We start from the raw sequence: 7223 nt of genomic DNA, 5'->3' as shown, positions 1-7223 counted from the left end.
ACCTTAACTTCATGTTCTAAAACATATACGTGTGCATTGTGCTTCAATGAAAAAATATGGGGTAAACGTCAATGAGACAGCCACCTAGTGACAGAAATAACCAAAAGACATGTGCTCGGTTTGACGGTAAACCAGATATATGCGAGATTCCCTCACGTGATAAAGGAAGAAAGATCATTCACAATTTGTCTTACATTTGTTTTTCTCTCTTTTAATTAAATAAAAAAAAAACTTTCGAATGTTGAGTTCATAAGATAAAAATATTCCCTGTGGAACCCCCCCCCCTCCTTTCTTTTTTTGGTGCTCTCCAATTTCAACCCCCAAATAAGGCTTTCCAATCTAATTAAAATTAAAATCTTGCTTTCTAACCAATCTATTCATGTACCGGACCGGGAACTTTCTTTATTTAATAAGAAAATCTACAGTGCCGTTATATAAATGCATGTTGTCTGTTTGGAGTCCCCGCCCGAAAAGAAAGAAATAGCCTAACTCCAAGATACTACATTCCTGCATCACGTGATTTTTGCCACGTGGAGCTTACATTAGAATGAATACCGAATATGGAAAGTGAAACTACAGTTCAAAACATAAAGTCCGAAGGCACATAGAAGAAAAAGAAGGATTTTTTTTTTTCAAAGGGTGCCGGGGTAATCTTCTCTGTGTTCATAATATACACGAAATATTTGCCACTGCCCCTTGTCTGTTCTATAAATTGGAATCCTGAGTTTTCTATCTGTTACATGCCAAGAAATCCTCGCTAAAAATTCCGGTGGACCTCCTACGGCACCTATTAGTAGTTAAAGATTTGATTTCATTCAACAAACTAATTTATGACCTGCAAGTACGTGTCGCTTAGAAAACGGCCATATACCAAATGGTCAATATTAATCATCCATGTAATTTGCTCTATGGGATGTTTGCAAAATTTCAACGGAGGCAATTTCTTGGCATGACGAGACAGCATCTCAGCGATAAAAGAATATGTTTGAAAGAACTATGCACTTGGCTACCTTTTTTTCTTCAATTCGTTTTTAAAACGTCTTGGCTTCTTCAACTTGAATAATAGAAAATAAAACTATATATCAAACGAAAACTGGATAAAGTGAGAAACAAGTTTCTTTCATTAGTGAAAATTACTGCTTCATTGCTTTATCTCAGAGTTCGAACCCTACACGTGGTAGCTTGGTTCGACTCCAATCTTAATTGACTAGGATTGACAGTTTCCTTGCCGAAGGTCAGTGGTTCTCTCCGGGCGTCCCAGCTTTCTACACACAAAAAAACCTGGTCACCATGAAATAGAAAAATAATGATAAAAGTGGCGTTAAAGACCAACAATGAATACATCAATCATTGTATATCTTAGACGTTTCAAACACATCTCGTAGTTTTTTTAAACACGAATCTATTTTTTTTAAATTGAATTTGACAATAGCAATTTTCCCGCATCGTATAATGGTGAATCCAGATAACACTGTAATATGTGCCGTTGGACATGAAAAAGCTTAACCTCTAATAATTTTGAATAACTAGGAGAATAGATGAATTTTAAAGCAGAACTATTTTAAATATTTGTCAGCTATTTTAGGGGAAAGCAATAAGTATTGAGCAGATATTTCAGATTTCCGAGGATAAGGCAACATTAAAGGGACCTGACTTTAAAGGTTGGTGTGTCCATCATATTACATATGTGGCAACCTTTTGTTTAAGGCTTAAAACAAATTAAACTTTTCAAAGTTATTCAAGTTCCATTACTAACTTAATGTCGACACCTTATAATGTAGAATATCTATTTTAAACAGAAAAGGGTAATTTCTATGTCAAAAGATTGCAAAATTTCTGAGAATGAATAGAACAGTCCCTATTCGAATGCAGCATTCGCTAACTTAGTAGACATGTCTTTGACAAGCAATACTTTGAACCACTGACAGTGTCTTTAAGATCCCATGCGCAAAAATGACAAAATTAAAAAAACAGAGTATTGTCCCTGCTAAACTGAAGAGTGTAGGTTTCAGCTGGAGAGTTCCCGATGAAGACATTTTTTTTTTCAGTTAAAAAATTTGAGGTACACAGTCTACAAAATGAAACAAAAGTTGAAAATATGATGCTCGTCTTGGCGTATACTCAAAAATGTACTTGTTTGGGACTGCTTAGACATGAAATGATGTCACAAGACACATGGGACCAGTCACGGCTTTTATAGAACGAGTTGCCCCCTCAATCATACACCTTTGACACATAGTCCCACAATGCCCTAATGTTCTAAAGCATAATAAAAAATATCTTAAAATCCACTATAAAAGAAATAACATAACTAATAATTTTAACCATAAAATTTTATATGAAAAAAAAACCCCACAGATATTAAAGTTTACATTCATTACAAATGACAGGAACTATATTTGTAGACAATCGATTACGAGCGACCAAACAGGTCATTTTTGAAAATCAGATCATTTCGTCTTTTTCTATTTAGTTCTTTGAGTCTCTTTTTTGCTTTTTTTTTCACTTTATTATTCATGACATGAAAGTTTTAACCTTAACTTCATGTTCTAAAACATATACGTGTGCATTGTGCTTCAATGAAAAAATATGGGGTAAACGTCAATGAGACAGCCACCTAGTGACAGAAATAACCAAAAGACATGTGCTCGGTTTGACGGTAAACCAGATATATGCGAGATTCCCTCACGTGATAAAGGAAGAAAGATCATTCACAATTTGTCTCACATTTGTTTTTCTCTCTTTTAATTAAATAAAAAAAAAACTTTCGAATGTTGAGTTCATAAGATAAAAATATTCCCTGTGGAACCCCCCCCCCCCCCCCCCCCCCCCCTCCTTTCTTTTTTTGGTGCTCTCCAATTTCAACCCCCAAATAAGGCTTTCCAATCTAATTAAAATTAAAATCTTGCTTTCTAACCAATCTATTCATGTACCGGACCGGGAACTTTCTTTATTTAATAAGAAAATCTACAGTGCCGTTATATAAATGCATGTTGTCTGCTTGGAGTCCCCGCCCGAAAAGAAAGAAATAGCCTAACTCCAAGATACTACATTCCTGCATCACGTGATTTTTGCCACGTGGAGCTTACATTAGAATGAATACCGAATATGGAAAGTGAAACTACAAACTACAGTTCAAAACATAAAGTCCGAAGGCACATAGAAGAAAAAGAAGGATTTTTTTTTTCAAAGGGTGCCGGGGTAATCTTCTCTGTGTTCATAATATACACGAAATATTTGCCACTGCCCCTTGTCTGTTCTATTAATTGGAATCCTGAGTTTTCTATCTGTTACATGCCAAGAAATCCTCGCTAAAAATTCCGGTGGACCTCCTACGGCACCTATTAGTAGTTAAAGATTTGATTTCATTCAACAAACTAATTTATGACCTGCAAGTACGTGTCGCTTAGAAAACGGCCATATACCAAATGGTCAATATTAATCATCCATGTAATTTGCTCTATGGGATGTTTGCAAAATTTCAACGGAGGCAATTTCTTGGCATGACGAGACAGCATCTCAGCGATAAAAGAATATGTTTGAAAGAACTATGCACTTGGCTACCTTTTTTTCTTCAATTCGTTTTTAAAACGTCTTGGCTTCTTCAACTTGAATAATAGAAAATAAAACTATATATCAAACGAAAACTGGATAAAGTGAGAAACAAGTTTCTTTCATTAGTGAAAATTACTGCTTCATTGCTTTATCTCAGAGTTCGAACCCTACACGTGGTAGCTTGGTTCGACTCCAATCTTAATTGACTAGGATTGACAGTTTCCTTGCCGAAGGTCAGTGGTTCTCTCCGGGCGTCCCAGCTTTCTACACACAAAAAAACCTGGTCACCATGAAATAGAAAAATAATGATAAAAGTGGCGTTAAAGACCAACAATGAATACATCAATCATTGTATATCTTAGACGTTTCAAACACATCTCGTAGTTTTTTTAAACACGAATCTATTTTTTTTAAATTGAATTTGACAATAGCAATTTTCCCGCATCGTATAATGGTGAATCCAGATAACACTGTAATATGTGCCGTTGGACATGAAAAAGCTTAACCTCTAATAATTTTGAATAACTAGGAGAATAGATGAATTTTAAAGCAGAACTATTTTAAATATTTGTCAGCTATTTTAGGGGAAAGCAATAAGTATTGAGCAGATATTTCAGATTTCCGAGGATAAGGCAACATTAAAGGGACCTGACTTTAAAGGTTGGTGTGTCCATCATATTACATATGTGGCAACCTTTTGTTTAAGGCTTAAAACAAATTAAACTTTTCAAAGTTATTCAAGTTCCATTACTAACTTAATGTCGACACCTTATAATGTAGAATATCTATTTTAAACAGAAAAGGGTAATTTCTATGTCAAAAGATTGCAAAATTTCTGAGAATGAATAGAACAGTCCCTATTCGAATGCAGCATTCGCTAACTTAGTAGACATGTCTTTGACAAGCAATACTTTGAACCACTGACAGTGTCTTTAACGATCCCATGCGCAAAAATGACAAAATTAAAAAAACAGAGTATTGTCCCTGCTAAACTGAAGAGTGTAGGTTTCAGCTGGAGAGTTCCCGATGAAGACATTTTTTTTTTCAGTTAAAAAATTTGAGGTACACAGTCTACAAAATGAAACAAAAGTTGAAAATATGATGCTCGTCTTGGCGTATACTCAAAAATGTACTTGCTTAGACATGAAATGATGTCACAAGACACATGGGACCAGTCACGGCTTTTATAGAACGAGTTGCCCCCTCAATCATACACCTTTGACACATAGTCCCACAATGCCCTAATGTTCTAAAGCATAATAAAAAATATCTTAAAATCCACTATAAAAGAAATAACATAACTAATAATTTTAACCATAAAATTTTATATGAAAAAAAACCCCACAGATATTAAAGTTTACATTCATTACAAATGACAGGAACTATATTTGTAGACAATCGATTACGAGCGACCAAACAGGTCATTTTTGAAAATCAGATCATTTCGTCTTTTTCTATTTAGTTCTTTGAGTCTCTTTTTTGCTTTTTTTTTCACTTTATTATTCATGACATGAAAGTTTTAACCTTAACTTCATGTTCTAAAACATATACGTGTGCATTGTGCTTCAATGAAAAAATATGGGGTAAACGTCAATGAGACAGCCACCTAGTGACAGAAATAACCAAAAGACATGTGCTCGGTTTGACGGTAAACCAGATATATGCGAGATTCCCTCACGTGATAAAGGAAGAAAGATCATTCACAATTTGTCTTACATTTGTTTTTCTCTCTTTTAATTAAATAAAAAAAAAACTTTCGAATGTTGAGTTCATAAGATAAAAATATTCCCTGTGGAACCCCCCCCCCCCCCCCCCTCCTTTCTTTTTTTGGTGCTCTCCAATTTCAACCCCCAAATAAGGCTTTCCAATCTAATTAAAATTAAAATCTTGCTTTCTAACCAATCTATTCATGTACCGGACCGGGAACTTTCTTTATTTAATAAGAAAATCTACAGTGCCGTTATATAAATGCATGTTGTCTGCTTGGAGTCCCCGCCCGAAAAGAAAGAAATAGCCTAACTCCAAGATACTACATTCCTGCATCACGTGATTTTTGCCACGTGGAGCTTACATTAGAATGAATACCGAATATGGAAAGTGAAACTACAAACTACAGTTCAAAACATAAAGTCCGAAGGCACATAGAAGAAAAAGAAGGATTTTTTTTTTCAAAGGGTGCCGGGGTAATCTTCTCTGTGTTCATAATATACACGAAATATTTGCCACTGCCCCTTGTCTGTTCTATAAATTGGAATCCTGAGTTTTCTATCTGTTACATGCCAAGAAATCCTCGCTAAAAATTCCGGTGGACCTCCTACGGCACCTATTAGTAGTTAAAGATTTGATTTCATTCAACAAACTAATTTATGACCTGCAAGTACGTGTCGCTTAGAAAACGGCCATATACCAAATGGTCAATATTAATCATCCATGTAATTTGCTCTATGGGATGTTTGCAAAATTTCAACGGAGGCAATTTCTTGGCATGACGAGACAGCATCTCAGCGATAAAAGAATATGTTTGAAAGAACTATGCACTTGGCTACCTTTTTTTCTTCAATTCGTTTTTAAAACGTCTTGGCTTCTTCAACTTGAATAATAGAAAATAAAACTATATATCAAACGAAAACTGGATAAAGTGAGAAACAAGTTTCTTTCATTAGTGAAAATTACTGCTTCATTGCTTTATCTCAGAGTTCGAACCCTACACGTGGTAGCTTGGTTCGACTCCAATCTTAATTGACTAGGATTGACAGTTTCCTTGCCGAAGGTCAGTGGTTCTCTCCGGGCGTCCCAGCTTTCTACACACAAAAAAACCTGGTCACCATGAAATAGAAAAATAATGATAAAAGTGGCGTTAAAGACCAACAATGAATACATCAATCATTGTATATCTTAGACGTTTCAAACACATCTCGTAGTTTTTTTAAACACGAATCTATTTTTTTTAAATTGAATTTGACAATAGCAATTTTCCCGCATCGTATAATGGTGAATCCAGATAACACTGTAATATGTGCCGTTGGACATGAAAAAGCTTAACCTCTAATAATTTTGAATAACTAGGAGAATAGATGAATTTTAAAGCAGAACTATTTTAAATATTTGTCAGCTATTTTAGGGGAAAGCAATAAGTATTGAGCAGATATTTCAGATTTCCGAGGATAAGGCAACATTAAAGGGACCTGACTTTAAAGGTTGGTGTGTCCATCATATTACATATGTGGCAACCTTTTGTTTAAGGCTTAAAACAAATTAAACTTTTCAAAGTTATTCAAGTTCCATTACTAACTTAATGTCAACACCTTATAATGTAGAATATCTATTTTAAACAGAAAAGGGTAATTTCTATGTCAAAAGATTGCAAAATTTCTGAGAATGAATAGAACAGTCCCTATTCGAATGCAGCATTCGCTAACTTAGTAGACATGTCTTTGACAAGCAATACTTTGAACCACTGACAGTGTCTTTAACGATCCCATGCGCAAAAATGACAAAATTAAAAAAAACAGAGTATTGTCCCTGCTAAACTGAAGAGTGTAGGTTTCAGCTGGAGAGTTCCCGATGAAGACATTTTTTTTTTCAGTTAAAAAATTTGAGGTACACAGTCTACAAAATGAAACAAAAGTTGAAAATATGATGCTCGTCTTGGCGTATACTCAAAAATG

This window comes from Mytilus californianus, unplaced genomic scaffold (assembly GCF_021869535.1).
Source record: "Mytilus californianus isolate M0D057914Y unplaced genomic scaffold, xbMytCali1.0.p SCAF_6, whole genome shotgun sequence".
NCBI lineage: Eukaryota > Metazoa > Mollusca > Bivalvia > Mytilida > Mytilidae > Mytilus > Mytilus californianus.
Note: the sequence above shows the minus strand (reverse complement) of the source record.